General features: G+C 39.0%; 1 long non-coding RNA gene across 1 annotated transcript in view; it reads left to right on the plus strand.

Moving 5' to 3' along the window:
- The window catches only part of LOC108407732 (uncharacterized), a 79622-nt gene extending 63800 nt beyond the window's left edge, over positions 1–15822 (plus strand). The window contains exon 10 of the long non-coding RNA XR_001855797.3: positions 15297–15822. This is a non-coding gene — a long non-coding RNA (uncharacterized lncRNA). The remainder of the gene's footprint in view (positions 1–15296) is intronic.
- The last annotated feature ends 4052 nt before the right edge of the window (positions 15823–19874 follow it).

Genomic DNA, 19874 nt, shown 5'->3' on the forward strand with positions numbered 1-19874 from the left:
CAATAAATCTTTTTTAAACACAAATCTGATAATATATCTTAAACTCTTCAAAGGTTACCTGGTTCCTGGAGAATAGAGTCCAAAACCTTCAGCATAAAGTTCTGGACCTCTCCAATTTCACCTTCACTTTGTTTTTAAAAACTATTATTGCTTCCCTCTTGCTCAAGGTGAAATTGAAGAGGGTGGTGAAAAGCTCATGAATGCTTTTGAACTCTAATCCCTTTAGGAAAAATGTACTTTTCTATAGCCATACCATTTCCAGAAAGCATCATACTTTCTTACCTTCACAGCTTTGCTTGTGCCATTTCACTATCCTGTAATTCATTCATTCATTAACTCATGACTATGAAGCCCTCCGTGATCTATGCCTGGCTGCCTCTCCACACTCACTGTTCTTCCTCTCGGTTCTACAGCACCTCAACCATGTTCCCATCTCAGGGTCTTTGGTTTACCATGCTCTCTGCTTAGAACTTTCTTTCCTAGTCACATAACTCACTCTCTGACTTCATTCACACCTCCGCTCACATGTTCCCTCCTCAGAGACCTTCCCTGACCAACCTGTCCAAGATAGCACTCCCAGACCCTTTCTAACCTCTTACTCTGATTTATGCTTCTGCACAGCACTTGGCATTACCCAAAATTTTGTTTCTCTTCTGACTTAATTGTTACAGTTCACACATTTTCAATGTTGCAGTTATCTTAGGAAATACAAGCATCACATGAACAGACACTTTTTGGTTTGGTTCACTGCTATTTCTCAATGCCTAGAATAATGTCTGGCACATAGTAAGAACTCAATAAATGTTGAATAAGTAAATTAACACATATAGTGAGCTTTATATAGTGAGAATGTCCCGAGCATTCTCCTAGGATAGAAAAAAAATGATAAATAGGACTGATCATGGTTAAGGCAAATATGCACGTAAAAATTATAGTGTAGTGTGATACATGCCATTATGGAGGTAAAATAGAAGCAGAACTTTAGAAGACAAAGGAGGGAGGGTCATCTCTGGAGCTAGGTGGAAATCGGGGACTGCTTCAAAAATCTCCCCTTGCACCTTCTCCATGCTGATTCAAATGTCGGCCCCTCTGTGAAATCACCATCCGATTCCCTAAGCATATCAGCTTACCTCCTAAGTCCCCTCTTGACAGTATTTCTATGTCCCATCAAAGCAATATTTATCACTACTCTATATTCTCATATTTTTTTATTCACAGAACTGGTAGAACATTTCACACATTTAGGTATCCCTTTCTGTCTGATTCTTACCACCCATATGTTTTGCCCAACTGAACTGCAAACATTTTTTACGCAAAATTCACTCTCTATATTACAAAGCTACTTTATTTAATATGCCTGGCACACTAGTGAAAATATTCAAAGTGCAGGCAGGAGGACGTGTCTCACCGGCTCTCCCTGCTCCCTTCCCCACATTTTAAGGCAAAATGTTTCCTGAGACACTGGAAAAGTCTGTAGAGAAATTAGATGAGCCTAAGAGGTCTAGAAAAGCTATAAATCTGAAGGAAGACAGAAATATGAGCACATACATCACACCAAAAGCTTGGCCATGCATGTATGCCATTAGCACATTATGGTTTTTCTAAGTGGGGTTAATTTTAGAAACTTTTATTGTGTTACCAAGCACAATATGTAATTTTTGACAACTTGGAGGAAAAACCTTGGAGTGATGGATTAGTAGTTGCCATGGTATTCCATTGAGGAGCATGTTAAAATAGAAGGTGTTGAACATCCTCAAGAATTAGGAAGGAAGGGGTGAAGGAGGGAATTGATTTAGTGAAGGAATGAAATTTAAAAGTCTACAATAGGTCAAAAGATTTAAGAGCATGCAACACTGATAATGTGAAGATCATGTGTGAAGCAATTTCCATTAATAGTGAGGTCACAGCTAAATGATTTATTCCTTAGACAAATTTACAAACTGGGTTATTTAGGAAATGAGTTCCACATTCATTTCAGCAGAAGAGGGAAAAAAATGCAAGGACATATACATTCGAGGTTAGAATTTTAGATGTTTATTGTGCAATGTTATGCTAACATCTTTGAAAACCCCAAGGCACTTGGAGTAATGTTGAAGAGTGAATACATTATATATAAATCATAAAGTGAGGATGATAAGAGAAATTGTCAATGAGTACACGAGGAGCAAGCTATCACTGTCCACCAAAGTATACACAAAGAAGAAAAATCTTGCAAACAAGACTATTTTCATGATAAACTAGGTTCTCAGACATGACATTCTTTAAGTGCTATTGATTATACTAATAGTATCTTAGAGGTCTTTCTGTCTTTCAATGCCATGCCACTTTTATACTTTGTAGATCCATGTACCATGTCAACATGCAATATCTTGTAGAGGACTAATGCAAATAGCACTGCTTTGATGGAGAATTTAAGACAGAGATTTGGTGTTTGCAATGACCTGGATGACCTAGAAACAAAGTGGAGGCACAGAGAAACAAAGTGGAGGCACAGACTAAGAGCTGAAACTTTTAAAGCAACGTGCAATGCCAGGGCAGCGGGAGTAAGGGGAAGAGGAAGTGAGGCAGTGAAAGATCAGAAGGCACACCATGGAGGGTTTTACCACGCCACCAGCATAAACCGTGTTCCAAGAAGACACGTGAAGTTGCTGGGCAGGTGAATCCTTTAGGCCATGCTGATGTGATAGGACATGATATGACTTTAGACTGTACAGAGAAACCATGCTTTGAACTAATCCACTGGAAAGAGGAAGGGAGTTAAACCTTATTTTTCCAGTTCTTTCCCATCTCCTATCTCCCAATGGAATTCTGGGTCTCATTGCCTGTCCCATCACATGTTTCATCATATGTTTATCAAGTCCTGATGTTTTATCAAAACGTGGTTGGTTGGCCTCAGGAGAAGAATGGTACAGCCTGTGAGAGCAAGGAAGTGCAAGAGAATTTGAGCAGGCACATGAGATGTGTCCCACGTGACATCAAAAAGACTCTCAAGTTCATTAGTCATGCTGGGAGAAGAGGATCACAGAAAGGCGTGAAGTTTACAAGAAACTGGTTTGGCCATTTGTCACTGATTTGCAAGGCTTTGAGGAAGTGGTACAAAGCAAAACTTTTACACCATGCTAGGGAAATGGGTTTTAGTGGACAGTGAAGATAACTGAAAAACTGTTAACGCCATAAAAACAGTATTTATACCTGAGGAGCTCATTCAAGTTGGTGCTTATCAGTGGTTGCTGACTGGGGAAAGAGGAAGAAAAGGAGCCAGGAATTCAATGCCAAAATGTTACAAGAGCAAAGAAATTGCCATGGCAAATGAATGTTGCCAGGACTTGTGTGGAAGCATCACACTGAAAAATGCAATCTAAGCACAGTTGCAAGGTATCAGGAGCTCCATATCAACAGATGTCCATTTTGCTGTTTTGTCTCATTGCTTCAGCTAAGACTTCATAGTCATCCACTTCCAGCGTCTTGAATGTCAAGAAGGACATTATCCACCAGTTCCCTGGACCTGGACACAGATAGACTTGAGGCATTTTCTGTTCCACTCACTCCCCCACCAGCACATTCTCCCTTCACTTCACTTACCACCAAATGGCACTGGAGACTACACACCTCCATTTTCGTCCTTTCCCCTCAACACCAACCCACTCAGCAACTCTTCAATCAGTGACTATTTTTAAATGAGCTCACTTATTTTATTTTGCTAAATGTTATTTGAATGCATGATGTAACTTTAACATATTATTTCATTGTTTCTCCAATTACAGTAAGTGTCCTTGCAAGAGGACATTATAACTCATTATTACTGAATTCTGCAAACATATGGCTGACTAATTTTTACGTAGATTGGTAGTTTGGTAAATGCTTTATATCATGCAAGAAATCCCTTAGAGATTGTTGTATAAGTATTTAAAACTGGGATAGAGTTATTTGGAGAAATAGGATGCAGTGGTAATGCATAATTTTTTTCCACTTACAACAAGGGATTATAGTCTCAAATTACCAAAACCTGTATAACACATTAAAAATGCATTTGATTACCATATTATCCAGCAATCGCATTCCTTGGTATTTGCCCAAAGGAAATGAAAATATATTTCCATACAAAAGCCTGCACATGGATATTTACAGCAGCTTTATTCATAATTGCCCAAACTTGGAAGCAACCAAGATGTCCTTCAGGAGGTGAATGGATAAAGGGTGGCACATCCAGACAATGGAATCCTATTCAGCACTTAAAAAAGAAGAGCTATAAAGTCATGAAAACAAATGGAGGAATCTTAAATGCATATTACCAAGTGAAAGAAGCCAATATAAAAAGGCTACATATTGTATGATTCCAACTATATGACATTACAGAAAAGGCAAAACTATGAAGACAGGACAGTAACAAGCACAGTCATCACCAAAGGATGAGGAGGGGGTCATAAATAGGGGGAACACAAAGGATTTTTCAGGCATATCCCTAATGAGGGTACATGTCGTTATGCGTTTGTCCAGACCCGTAGAATGTACAACACAAAAAGTGAACCCTAATGTAAACTATGGACTCCGGGTGATTATGAAGTGTCAACGTAAGTCCAGTGATTGTAATGAATGAACCATCTGGTGGGAGGTATTGATAACAGGAGAGATTGTGCACATGGTGGGGTAGGAGAAACATGAGGAAATCTTATCTTCTCAATTTCGCTGTGAATCTAAAATTGCTCTAAAAAAATAAAATCTAAAAACTTTTTACATACAAGAAAGCATGTGATTTGGATAATGAAAGATGCCCAGGTATGTGTATTATGACTCATATGTGTGTTTATATATATTTGCATTTATATGTATGCATATGTATATATAGTATATACACAATGAAGTGTATTTATAAATCTATGCATTTATTTGTGCATATGTATATATACATCTCTTTTCAGCCTCCTGGGGTGGAAAGAATCCAGTCTTTAGAAGCAAATAGACTTAACAATAAATTCAGCTCCTCCAATTGTTGCTGACCCTCAAATTTTTAAGTGATAAAATGACTATTCCATACAGTATCTACTGCATAATTTTTCCAGAAGGATTAAAAGTATATAAATAGATATAAATATATAAGTATGTAAATTTAAAAGTAAATGAAGTATAGAAATGCCCTAGCACAATGTCTAGCAGATAGTTCAGTGGTCAATAAACTGTAGCTTCCTCTTTGTATGTCCTTATGACCCTTTCTCACCAAACTGTGAAGTATTTGAATCAGGACATATTCATCTCTGTGGTCTCAGCACTGACCCCGTGCTAAGCATTGGGTAAACGTTTGCTGGAGACAATAGAATTATGATGAGGCCTATTAAGAACTAAACTACTAATCACTGAAGGATTTTGAAGAGTTTTCTAATTTCCTTCCCACTACATTCAAAGTCAGTGTAGGAACCTTATTTTAAGGTTGTGTGGGAAAAGTTTTCCTTTTATTGGGCTTTTCTAATTTATTTTCTACCTTACAATAAAAGTAAAAGTTGTTACTCTTTGGGGAAGTTTTATTCGGGAGTGGCAATTTCTACATCTCTTGAGAGAGAACGATCTGTTTTGTATTTCTATAGGAATTGAAGAAAATCATATTTAAATACAGACTAGATCTTAGAATTGAAAATTTTTCTGATTCAGCCTTTAACTTCTCCAGTTTCCTTATAGGAAAAATTTTTTCTTTTGCATCACTCAAAATTCTGTGCGATAAGTTTTCATCATTTTTATTTGTTTTTAACAAACTAGATCTTTGGTTCTTTCCCTATTCCCCACTCTTTGGTGCACCTGGCTTCCCACTTGTTAGGAAAATAGGCAGAAGACACTATTGAACTATCATATGTCTCCCAAACATGGGCCTTAATGTCAATTATCCCCGTGCAAGGAGAGTGCAATCCTACTAAATGTGAAACATCTGATCATTACAGCTCTGAGACTGGCCAGGTTGCAATCAACGGGAACTTCCTTCTACCTAATTTTAATTCCATTTGAGAATTAGCCATGATAATTTGACCCAGGTCTCTTCACAAAGTAACATTATCTTAGAGTTTACAATTTTGTTGACCTTTTTGATTGGAAGAAGGAGTATTTCAAAACTCTCACTTGATTGCTCTGAGCTGTGATGGCTCCCTTTGCGTGGGCTAAGCTTGTCTTCCTTGCATTTAACATGGCAAAATCAGTGGGACCAATGCAACCTGATGCAATGCCTTCACAGAAAAAAATACCAGGAAGGAGTCTTATTGAAATCATACTCTGCAGCAGACAGGCAGATTGGTAATTTTTATAACTGAAACTACTAAGTAACTGAGAGACTGTTTTGAACAATTTCAAATCAAAAGATGAATTCATTAAGAATCATTTAAAAACCTACATGATACTGACTTACCTGATTGAAAAGACCTCAGAAGCTTACTTTGTCATAATTAGGAAATGAAATTTATTCCAATTAATCAGGTAATAACTTTAAAAATCTGAGCCCAAACTCAGGGTAATGAAGTGGGAAGTTTGAAATATCTTCTCTTATCACAAAAGGTTAATAAAATTGCAAATGCTAACATAATGTTGCCTTTGGAAGAGACCTACAGTCAAATTGCCATGAAATTAAATATGCAATTAAAATTAGGTAGAAGCTTGAGTAACGTTTTCATAAGTCATCATTCATTGTAGTATACCTCAAAGTTATCATATTTTAAATGTGACATTGATTTGATCATTAGGATGAGAAGAAATGTTTAACACATAAAGTCCAATCACCAGGGGGATGTTAGGAATTTTTTTCTTTCACAGGTTTAAAAAAAGTTAATCATTTTCTAATTCTACCTTAAATACTTTTTGAAAATAACAATGATAAATAAATAGAGTGATTTTTTAAAAGTTTTTAAATATAATGTAGGGGTTCTAAAAACTTCAAATAAATGTCATACTTAAGTATTATGGAAAAAAAATGTTCACCTTCTCAATCAGGAAATATCTATTCAGTGCAATTCTTGCAGCACTAAGACCATAGGCTCCAAGAGGGCAGGGCCATGTTTGTTTTGTTTTGGGGTCTATTCTGAACAACTAGTACAATGCTGGCTCATATTATTTGCTTAACCAATATTTGTTGAATGGATAATTATGTACATGTACTCATACTAACAGATCCCATTAATTCACTGATAATGGCTCCTAACTCAGTCATTCAAAACTAACTGGACAAATCTTCATTGAGAGCTTCCGAGTGCTGGGCTCTGTTCTAGGCAGCAGGGATGCAGCTGTGAGCAAAGCAGACAACAAGACATCCTTGTCTCACTGGAGCTTCCCTTCTAGCCAGGGAAGAACCCCAGTCAATGCTATAAGCAAGTAAAATATATCGAGGGCTTATTGGTGATAAGTGTTTAGTAGAAAACTAAACAGGGAAAGCAGATAAAAGGCATTACATTAGGGGAGAACTTTCTGGAATGTTTAAAGCACAGCAAGGGGAGGCCAGTGTGGCTTCAGCACAGAGAATCAATGGGAGAGGAGAAGGTGAGATTTAAAACATACCATCCATTATGAGGCTTTTACTCAGAACAAAATGGAAACCTGTTGGAGAGTTTTGAGCAAACCAACAGATCTAAATTATCTTCTAAATATTTCTTTCCTGATGATCTTATAATTTTAGAATTTAAAGAAAATTTGGCCAACCTGACACACAAAACAGGAGTTCTGGTTACAGCAAGCCTGGTAGTAGGTTATTTGATTTTTTGACTATATCAAGTGACAGACAAGGTGCTTGTGGCTGGCTATACCTTTGTGTGCTCACGTGAGGCACCATCTGGAGAATCCCAGAGATTCTTGCAATACATCTCACAAAGAGCAGGCCACAGTAAAAGGCTGGCTACAGGGCAATGAACATTCATGTACACAGAACATTTCCCATCAGCCAGACCTCTTATTAGGAAGAAATGTGATGCTAATGAAAAGTGGCACTTAGAGTCAAAAAGCAAAATCCTGTTTCTGTTGATATTAGAATGCTATAATTTCTTGGCTTGGGGTCCCCAATTTAATATTTTTTAAGTTACAGTTAATTTTCACTTTCATCTCTAAGTCATAAAGGAAGTCACTGTTTGAGAGACAGAAAGTAGAACCAGGAGCTATCCTATAATTTCAGTCCTGTGTTTGCTCCCACCAGATGTGGGTTTCAGGAAGTGGCTGACAACGAGATCGTATTACCACTCTGGACAATCTGTCTATTCTCTGGCCTGACACAATAAATTCAGTTTCGGGCAATGGACCAGCGTGGAGAGAAAAGGAGACAATTGCCATAGATGAGACTCTTCAGAAGTTCTGCCTGCTATGCAGGGGCCTAGATGGAGATAAACAAACACTCAGCCATGAAAACTGTTTTCCGAGAGTTCGGTAAAAATACAACCCAAGAGGCAAGAGACAGGAGATGCGAGGAGATGGTTTTTGGCTCTTCCAGTTTTTACAGTGCTTCAGACAGTGACAAAAAAATTGTGATTATAAAAGCCCCTTTATTTCTTTAAAGTTCCACCTTGCTCCATTCCCTGGATCCCATGCCAGGATGCCAAAAGCTTAGGAAGAGCAGGAGAAGAAATTATTCAGCAGGTGAAGTTTAACACAGAAACTTGGAACAATCTTGTGCATCCAAGCTGCACAAGTGATATTAGCAAAAGCAGGTCACCTAGCTGTTGCCTTAATCCCTTCATATATAAGATTAAAATTAAAAGCATATTACAAAATTCTCATTCATAATAAAATTTGGTCACAGGGATGGTAGTACAGCATAGACAATATAACCAGTGATTCTGTAACATCTTCCTATGTTGACAGACAGTAACCGCACTAAGTGGGGGTGAGGATTTAACAATGTGGGTGTCTGATGAACCACTGTGTTGTGTGCTTGGAGCCAATATAAGACTGTGTATCAACTATACTTCAATTTAAAAAATTAAAAGCATCTTAATGATCTTTTCAACATCATCTTTGCCTTTTTCCTGTGTACTAGCATGAAAAGCCGTAGGCATTCTGAACAGAATTGAGAGTCTGGGCTAGAAGTCTATCACCAAATGAAGAGCTTTTGTACGGCCGCTTCTGACACTGTTATTACAACAACGTCGTGTAACAGCTCTCCCCTTAAAACTTGATCGCAGGCTACTGCCTGAGTCACAAGCAAAATCCCTGGTGTGGTCCTCGGGCCGGTCCGAGGCAACTGCTTCGGAACAGGATGTGCTTCCTCCTTGAGGTGACGGGTTACATACTGTGAGTTTTTTTCATACCCTATTGAAAACATCTCATTTGCTGCCAAACTATATGTAAGGGAGAGAAGCGTGGTCTGCCCTCCAAGGCTCCTTGGAGACTGAAACCAGAGAATAGCCGGACATACACGCAGTATGAAAAGTCTAAATTAAACAATGGCTTTACAAGAGCTCCTTCCCATGTGACTTTGAATCAGAGTAAAGGGAAGTTCACAAAATCAAAGCAGTAAAAGGGATCTTTATTTGAAAGTGCCCATTAACTTGGCAAAGCCAAGCTTTAAGAATTGGATCTGTGAGGAAAATCCTCCTGGCAATGAAACCAGGGCTTTGATTTTTCTATGGGCTCATAAAATAAATAATAATATCCACTTACAGTTCTATATTACTTTTCAGTTTACAAAGCACTTTCCCATACATTATTTTATTTTATCTTCACAACCTTCTTGTGAGGTAGTGAGGTATGATTATTCTCTTTCACGGGTAAGGAAATTGAGGCTCGGTGAGCAGACAGGATTTCCTCAAGGTCACATAGCTATTAAGAAGCAGAGCCCCGACTGAAATTCTGGTCTCCGCACTCCCACTTAGGAACCCTTTCCTCTCTTGCGTCTCTAAAGTTAGTAAACCATAATTCCAGATGATCAGGTCTAGTTATACGTTAATTGAGGAAATTCTAAAGGGCCCCTGGTTACCCAAAAGCTTGAAAACAGATAGGCCAGACATGAAAGAAAGCAAACTTTCAAGCTGCCTTATATATATATTCCTTGTGACAGTGGCAAGAGTCCAAAGTACTCTGTGGAGGACAAACAAACTTATAAACTTCACTTTTTAATTTCCCAGCAGCACTAGCAAAGGCTAAAACTACTGTGTATATTAGAAGCTCTGCCAATGAAAAAATAAATAAAGAAAAATTCCCTAATTTATAAGCTTCCCATAAGTTTTCTAAGGTTCTCTCTCCACTGAATTAAATACTGTGATTTGACATGTTGAAAATATTTTAAATTTATTTTTAGAACCTAGAGTTGGGTTTTCTTTCTCCCACTCTGCCCCACCCACCCCTTTCATAAATGTGAGAGAATAAATCAGAGAAATGTGGCTGCAGGACAATGGTTTGGTGGCCAGAGAGGCTGGGCCTTGGGTCCTGGCTCCAGCAGCAAGCTGAGTAGCCTGACTACTGTGGGCTTTATCTATAAAATGGAAGCAAAACTATCACTGTTGGTGGCTTGGTTGGCTTCAACTATGCTATGAGAAAATACCACAGACCAGATGGCCTAGGGAGCAGACGTTTATTTTCTCACAGTTTTGGAGGCTGGGAAGTCCCAGATCAAGGTGCCAGCAGAGCTGGGGCCTGGCGAGAGCCCCCTCTCTGGCTTGCAGATGCTTGCCTTCTTGCTCAGCGCTCACATGGTGTTTCCTCAGTGCATTACACAAAGAGAGACAGGAAGAGAAAGAAGGTCCCTTCTTATAAGGACACTGACATTATTGGTACTCCATCCTCATGACCCCATCTAAACCTAATCACCTTCCTAATACCAACCCACTGGGGGGGAGGGGAAACTGAGGAGAAACTGTCCGTAACTCAGCTGAGCAAATCAGATTCTCTACCTGGAAATGCAACGTTACCCCTAACTGAGACAGTGAGAGAATAGTTGGTTGAGGTTGCGGTGGAGAGAACACTGACAGGTACAGAACCCAAGTCAGGTCTGTAACCAAAAGTTACATCCAAGCAGAAGTTAAGGCTCCGAAGAGCATCCATGAGAAAGACAGCAAATACAGGAAGCAGAACTGAGCATACGGGCTGAGAAACGTCGACTTGGGAACTTAATTGTTCCGTGAGGGAAGGGAACAGACTCAGACACTGGTTTTACAAACCCAGGGCCTCCTGTGGCCTGGCTGTACTTTTTCTCCTGCCTCCAGATATTTCCGAGAATCCCTATGTATCCTTTCAATGAACTCTTTTTACTAGAAATAGTCTGACGGACTTTCTGTCTCTTGCAACCAAAAAGCTTTGAATATAATAACTACCAAAAAACTAAATAAAGGAGGCAGGAGATTAATTTGCTTAATAGCAATTCATGTGAAAATGTCCAAGAATAATCTAAAGGTAACATGGGTGAGGGCTGGGAGAACACAGTGAACACACAATCAGAGTTGGGTGAGGTTAACCAGAGAACCTTCTTGAAAGACATGAACTGAATCAAGTTTGGATGAAGGGAGGTCGTGTTTGCAGTGAGAAAGACATTTATCTAGGAAAAGACCTGCAAAGAGACATAAAAAGCAAACCACTGAAAATGAGTTCGAAAGTAAGTTAATAAAATTACCTGCTCATTCAAAGAAATAGGTTTTTAAAATTGATTTCATTTTGGATGTAGTATCTTCTAATCCAATGAAGATTTTTAAATTATTAAATTGCTTTGAAATACACATTTTCTTCTATTCAATAGAAGTAATTTTTTTATTACTTCTGCTGTTCTTAAGTCCAAAATCAAGTTTGTGGTCAGTTGCTATCAATTCTCAGTGAATCAAGTCTTCACATGTTCAAGTTCTGCATATAGGATTTACACAGATATCCTAGTTCATGGCTTAATTATGAAAGGGAAGAACTTTTCTTCAGGTAAACATTCAATCAGTTTTAATATTATGACTTAACAATTTAATCTAATGTTAGTTATTAACTCTAACAATTTTAAGTGCTAAAACATCTTGATGAAAAGATGTTTGTATTATTTGTTTAAATTCCAGTGTTTGCTTTAACACCACCCACAAAAAAATATTATAAGCTCTGCTTGTTAGGATTATATCACAATTGACTATCTGAAAGAGCATATGAGAATTCTTGAGCTCTGACCATGTTTGACATGAATGTTATGTGTCACCAGCATGACCAGAGAGCTGTCAAATAAATCAATAATTACTGGCAAACTAAGAACAGGTGACTCTAATGGGAATGACAGAAAATGGATGAGAACAGCTGTTATATGACAGTCTTTCCTTGATGACCACAAAAAGATCATAAAAGTGTAATAAAGGTCAACTATAACTGCTAATATCTTGCTATCATATTTTTGGGGAAGAAGTTCAAACTTACTTAACCTGAACCCATTTATTTGTTCCACAATATTTATTGAGCTCCTTGTCATGTGTCAAGCTCTTGGTGTGCACTGCTGAATAAAGGAGTCCCTCTTTGTGGCACTTATGATATGGGGAGGTTTGGGACCTCTTACACACAATTATTCCAGTGTGTCATCCTCATTCACGCTTTTAATCCTTCTAATATGCTGTCACTCCTCCACTGAAGATGCTCCCACACACACAAACCATGCATATGTGCAAGGGCACGTGCAAAACCATACACATGTGCAAGGGACCATACAAAAGCACACATTCTTTGTGTAGCTATTCCTTACTCCTCAAACTTCAATCTAAGTATCACCTACATTGGAAAGTTTGTTCTTAATTTCCTTTCTTCTAATATAAATGTCCCACCTCCTGTGCTCCCATGTATCCTCCCATTCATGCTTTTATCAACGTATTTATCATGATGTGTAATCTGCTACCATTGTTGATTTATTACAGGTATCCCCTATAAAGATAGGGGCCTAGATCTAACCCAATACTTACACCAATAGGTGTCCTGTAAATATTCCTTGAGTGAATAAATAAAAGAACTTCTGCGTAGCTGTGGTGACAGATAGGCTAAAATACAAAATCATCTTGGACATTGAAAACAGCGGTTTTAATCAAGATCAAAAAAATATTTTGATATGCAAACAGGAAGAAAGGACTATCCATCTTACATTGTCATAAAAGCTTGGGAACAGATTCCATTTAATACCTGAGTATCATAGGAATGTTACAGCCTGCCCTTCACCAATTCATCACTTCAATTTAGCAAAAGCCTGGGACAGTAAGGATTCTTTGACACTGATTGATCTAATACATGTGGCAAGCGCACACACACGTACACACTCCAAGTCTTTCCCTTAAGGTGAATTAATTGGGTACATCAGCTTACTGTTTGGGATACAGCACACACAAGGTACTACATAACAGATGTTCTCCTGGGGAATTAAAAAAAAATCCTCTAATTTCAGGGGGAAAAAATCCATTTCAAAATTCTACAAGTGTGAAATTTTAGCAGATGGTGCTAAATAACGTATCACATCTCGGGGACCTGGCTTATGCCACATCATGTTGGGCTGCAGCTGAACAGCCTGGCCTCCTGATTTAAATGCAACCCAGAGATATATTTGTCATTTCCATGACATTGAGTGAAAGGCTTTAATTCATGCTCAAGTTGCTTTTACACAACATGAACTATAAGTGAGCTAGAAAAGACATGCAGCATTCTGTCCCTGTAACTAGGAAGATATCTCAGAGAAGCAACGGAGGGAAGAAAGCCCTGCTTCTCCATCAAGACGGGTCCTTTGCAGACCCTGAGTGTTTGGGTTTGCATCATGGACCATTACTGTGAAAGGCACCGAGGAGGCTGAGAGACTGTCTCTGCCCAATCAAAAGTGAGTGAGGAGAAGTCCAAATATTACAAAGCCTCCAGCAGAGATTGGAAGGCAGAAAAAGTGATGGGGCTCTTTCAACCCGGGCTTCTTAGTCCATGTGCCAAAGGAGCAGGACATGAGGGGGCACAGCCATGTCACACCCCGAGTCCCACAACATCCAACCAAACTGCTCTGTGCTCAGCCGACTAGGCCCCTGATCACATGCCTGCAAGTCAGGGCAGCTTCAAACTGCTGTAGACATTCTAGACGCTTGCTCTTAACTCCTGTTCTCGCTTTATTGCAGACAGAACAAGCCATCCAAAGCCAGTCCGAAGGCCACATTTGCAGTAGCCTGGATCTGAAACTCCTAGAGTTTTTTCTTTAGGCTCACCACTAGGACTGAGCAAGGTGGTGGAAGGTGACTGGTGACAGTTTATTGATAGTTTGCTGTGGTATTTAGTTTAATGGATGCTGAGAGCAAGAAATAGCTCAACAAGGGACTGACTTTAAAAATGGACTGTTTAGAGCCCCTCAATGGGCAGAAAAGCAGTTCTGCTTGTTGGCAGCATCAGGGACGGCTTTCAAAGGATGATATCTAAGGAGTTATCAAGGAGGACAAAACAAGAAAATCCAAGTCCAGTTGAGAAAGCATCCTCACTAGGATGTGTGAAAACCGCAGGAATTATGAATTATGTTAGCGGCAGGAGGAAGTTTCTCCCTCTCCGTTGTTTATCTTCCCCCACTGAGTCTTCAGTTCCTGAGTTTAAATGCTACAGATAATTACTAATTCATAGGACAGGAAGGAATATTTATGGACACAACACAGAGAAGACAGACTTTAAAATGGGTTTTTCAGCCTGTCCTAACTTTTTCCACTAAAATATCGATGATGACACTAAAATACCTATGGTGACCAAGGACAAAAACTATTATATCTCCAAAAATGAAAACTGGCAACCTGTCACAAGGATCTTTTGGGGAATTCTATTAATCTAACAATGGAGGTGGGTTTTTAAAAATTGAAAAGCCTAACCATGCCTCATCTGGTGAAAGAGAATATCTCAGGCACCTAAAAATGAAGAAAGAGATTATTGTCTTTGTTCCTCTTCCACTCTCTTCTTTCTGACTTAGAGACCTGCAGACTATAGTCTCACTGCTGCATAACATTTTGAGGAACCAAAATTTCTCAGCTCTTCACCTGGCATCATCCTATGATGGGTGATGGAGACTAATTCCAAGAGAAAAACAGGTGAACCCTCTAGGAATGATTCCAGCCATTTGTTCTTGGCATTGCAGATTTCCAAGCACTCTGTTCTGTTTTGGGTGAGTCTCCAAAATAAGGTGCACAGAAGAGTAGTGATGAAATGGCTTTCCAGAATGTTCTGTGAACAAAGAATTTGAGGAAAGAATTTGTAGCCCGTCCTTGGATGTTCACAGCGCACTTAACAATTTTGAGATTTCCTGCAGGAAATAGTCATGTTTACATGTTTATCCTAAAATTTGTTTGCCTAGATAAAAATTTACTCACATAATCTTTATATCTTATGTAACAATTACTTTGCAGAAAACACCTTGAGAAAATCTTGCTCAAAGAAAATAGAAGAAAGTAAAAGTAAGACCAGATGTCTTTTCTGTACTCTGAGCTGCCCTGGATGGATGTCTGGTTGATCATGAGAGGTGAGCAAGAAGATTTTCCCATCAATTACCTCATATAATCAAATTATTCCCCAATTTTGAGCTGAAGAGAGAATTCATCCAGTACCAGATGTGTCAGTGAGCAAAACCTGTCTGATCACAAATACCGAGTTAAAAAAGAGACTTCTCTCTATTCCAGGATAAATAAAGAAGAAACACATTTAAGTCTATAAATTAGCCCAGAAGTAGGAAAAAAGCAACATCATCTGCAAGACGTCAAAGCAGATCATTCTCTAGAGATAATTGTATGTGCCACTCAGTGTTTTACATTTTAAAGTATCAGTGGGACATACAACTTCAATCATATGGTAACATGAAACTTACAAACAAGCTTAAATAGACTTAATAGACTTAAATAAATTAAAACATTTATTTGAAAACTAAAAAATTAATCTCCAGAGTTAGCATATTGTTTGGTTACATTCTTGTAAAGAATAGATACTTGTCACACTATATAAACAATTCCAGGGTATATAAAAAGACAAAAATCCTCCTCATTTCCTTCACAAAGCTGGCATAGTCTTGATACTAAACCCCCACCACCACCCCCCCACACACAATCTGCTACTGGTACTGACACTTACTGACAAATACCAACAATCAGCATGAATGTAAAACTCCTAGATAAAATTCAAATGTATTAAAAGCATAATCCACCATGAAAAAAAATAGTATTTATTCCAGGAACACAAGGCTTGTTGCAATGCTAATATCCCGTGATTGGTAAAAAGCAGTAAAATTTGAACTCCAGTGCTATGTGTGAAGAGTGGGTATAAGGTCCCTTCCGGCCCTGTTTCAAAAAGTGGTCAGGGACTCGGAGATTCTCTCATTTCCAAAGTTTTCTTTGGACGAGAAGAGAGAAGCTGCTTGAAGACAAAGCTGCTTCTTATTTTTTGGAAAAGTCTACGCTCCCTGAAGCAAGATGATGGACTTCTCAGGCAGAAGTGTCCTTGAGGGCAGACACAGGAAGAGGACTTCAGTGGCTTTACACTGGGGAGAGGCAGGGATCCACAGGTCAGAGGCGGTGGGGACATGTGCATGAAAAGTGGAACAAAAGCAGTGGAATCATGTAGGAACATTCTAGCTGGATTGGTATAGGAAAGACTGGCCTCCAGTGAGCTATCATTGCCTGAAGACTTGTGACAATCCTTCCCCCGTGGCTGACATGAGGAAACAGGATCCATGAGAGACATGTTCCTTCCCCTCAGAGTCAAATTCATTAATTTATTGACAAATACTTATTATATGACAGGGGCTAGAGAGAGCAGGAATAACAGACAACTAACTAGCCCTCAGGAACTTATATTCTAGATGGAAGAGATAACAATAAATAATTAACACAATACGAAAGTAAACTATATAGTATGTTAGAAGTTGTAAACCTCTGTGGAATAAAGAATAAAGACATGTTGGAGACTTTTGTGATCTAGTCAAAAAAATACGGTGGTAGCAGCAGACGTGATGAGAAGTGGTCAGAGTCTAGATATCTTGAAGGTAAAGTCACCATTATTCTTGACAGATTGGATGTGGAGCATGAGGCAATAAAAGTAGTCAAGAATGACTCCAGATTTTTCTGTTGGAGAAATTGGAAGATGGGATTGCTGTCAACTGATATGTAGGAAGAAATGAGGATAGAGCAGATTGGGAGGAAGAGATGGAAGGATTCAGACTTTTTTTTTTAACATATTGAACTTCATTTTTCTGTTAAACATCCAAGTGGAGGTATTAGGTAGGCATTGGATGTAAAAGCCAGGAGTGTGTGATTTAAGTTAGCTTTTAAAAGGAAGGAAGAAAAGAAGGAAGGAGAAAGGAGGGAAGGGAAAAAAAGAGAGAAGGAGGGAGGGAAAGAGAGAGGGGGAGGGAGGAATAAACAAGCTTTTTACACAATAAGATTTTGGACCCAAATTCAATTGCACTACATTTTTATCAACAACACGTAGTGGGATGTTTTAAGGGTTTTAGAGAAGTTAGCTGGGAGATGCTGGAAGCCACAGGGAAGATTTCACAGAGATAACTACAGTTCGACTGTGCTTGGTGGGGTGTAAATGAGCTCACCAGGCTGACAAGGAAGACAAAGCCAGGAAAAGAGCAGGAAACCTCAAGGTATAATGGTAGGTAAGCCAGAGTGACTAGAACCTTCAGTGGATGGAGGGGAATGACTCCAAATGAAGCTGGAAGAATTAGATGGGTTTATTCACAAAGGCTCTTGTTCAATGTGCTGATGAATTCAACTTATTGTGAATACATTTGTGTAATAGCAACTGAGAACAAAATAGGAAAAGCCAAGGCACTGGAAACTAGGTGTGGAGTCTTTAGTTGGTGGAAGAGAATCATGCTGTGCTTTAAAACCTGAGTAAATGCAGCAGACTAAGGAGTTACTGCGAAATACTGCAGATTCACTATAAAACTGAGCATTCTAGATCTCGTGTCATCAGAGGAGAGGTATACCCAGAACAGAAAGGAGACATTATTCTAGGAAAACCTGACTAATGATTTAACTTCTGGCCTAGGAAAGAACAATGGCAAGATCACCCCAGGATGGAGCTTCAGTCCTGCTTAAAATTGTTTATATTTACTATGTGTCTATGTTTTAAGTTAACTGATAAGAACCAGTTAATATCCATTCTCATAGTGCACATTTAATTCTTTTCAACCAATTCTTCTATTTCTTTTATAGGTAGTTTGCATTAAAAACCCTTTTGATTATACACTAATATCAGATGTAATTATTATTAAAGGTGCTTGAATCAGAAAAAGCTCAACTAATGCCTGCATTCAAAGAAAACTGTTAAATGGACCAATTAAACAAGCTCCCAGTAAAGCGACGAGTCACATCTAAGACATGCATGAGTTTTATGGATATTTCCCCTTTAAACCTAAACAATACTTCCCAGCTTGCCAGTTTATTCTGCCCTGCCCTGGAGAAGGCTCAGGCAATCCCATTATGTTATGAGAATGGGATTAAGATGAAGTAGTCCTTCCATGTTGACCACATGCTTATCAATTGAACATCTCATGTGGAGCCAGCTTCAGGACCACAGAGACACAATGCAAGGTTCAAAGACGTTGGGTGACCTTCTACGAGGAGTATGAACATACAGCGCCCAGATTCATAGTGCTTCCTGAGGCTTCTGCTTACTGGTACATTTCAAACATCGTCGTGCTTTGCGTCCCACTTTTTTATACAAGCCCAGAAATCTTTCCCAAATGGCCTTAAGAGTGCTCTTATTCTTGGACCTGGACATTTTCAATAATCAATTTAATGCCTTGAATAATCTTCCGCTGTGATTTGACCTAGCCTTCCGTTCCCACTTAAAAACTTGGACTTGAGGAGGTATCTTTTTTCCTTAGTAGAGCAAATTAGGGAATATTTTTAGGTAATGCATATCCGTTAAAACATAAAAGGATTGTATAGATGGCAACTAGTAAACATTTAGGGACAACAATGAAATGGAACACTCTGTTGCCTATTTGTGGGTTCAGCAGGCATCCCACAGAGTGATTAAATCATTAAAGTTTTATGGAAGTCCTGAGTCACCGACACCTCTAAAATAAAGCCACCCTCAGAGAACCCAGAACTGTGGGGCTGAGAGATTCTCCTTTTCTGGGCATTAGATACCTCTGGATTCAACCCAAAGCTGGCACTGAGTCATGAGAGAGCTGCACTTTCTTTCAAAAGAAATCAGCCAATTATTTTTACTCTCTTATGGGGCAGGAGTGCGAGGGAGACAAGCTTTTCTCTTTTGTTTTTCATCTCATCATGGAATGAACATTCAGTGCTATATATTTCCTCCCACAATAAAAGCTAAAAGTTTAACCAAAGAGATCTAGTCATAAATTTGTATCATCTATTCCAAATCAATCCATGCTTAATTACATACGTTGGTAAATTTTCCAGACCGAATCTCAACTAAAATTTCTCTTTTGGTATCTCAGTCCATTTCCTGTCCTGTAACAAGGAAATATTCTTTTATTTTTCCAGCACATTTTTTCGGCAAGCCCTACCCTCACTCTGATTTCCATCTTCTTTGGGTAAATACCCCTCCTCCCCACTGCAGCATATGGTCAGGAGGAGAGCTGCCAATCACATTAACCGCTCTGCGGGTCAGAGGGCCTGAGTGTGACCTGAACGGGACCCTGTTTGTAAGCTCTACAAACAGGGACTTAGGGAAAGGGGATGCTTTTCTCTGGTGTCAGGCTTTATGCTCTGAGTCTGAATCTGTGTGGTGACCTTGTGGAGGAGGCCTGTAGGGAAATACATCGAGAGGAGTAGGAATGAAAGCCAGAAGAGAGAAAGACTTGAGCGTATCTGAGTCCCCATATCCAGTGGTCCTGGAGACTCACTGACATCTTCTGTCCTTCCGTTTTGCCTAAGTTAGTTCAGGTTGCATTTCTGTTACTTGTATGAAAAGCACCCTAATTAAATATAGACCCTCTCATAATTCCT

Source organism: Manis javanica, chromosome 10 (genome assembly GCF_040802235.1).
Source record: "Manis javanica isolate MJ-LG chromosome 10, MJ_LKY, whole genome shotgun sequence".
NCBI classification, from domain to species: domain Eukaryota; kingdom Metazoa; phylum Chordata; class Mammalia; order Pholidota; family Manidae; genus Manis; species Manis javanica.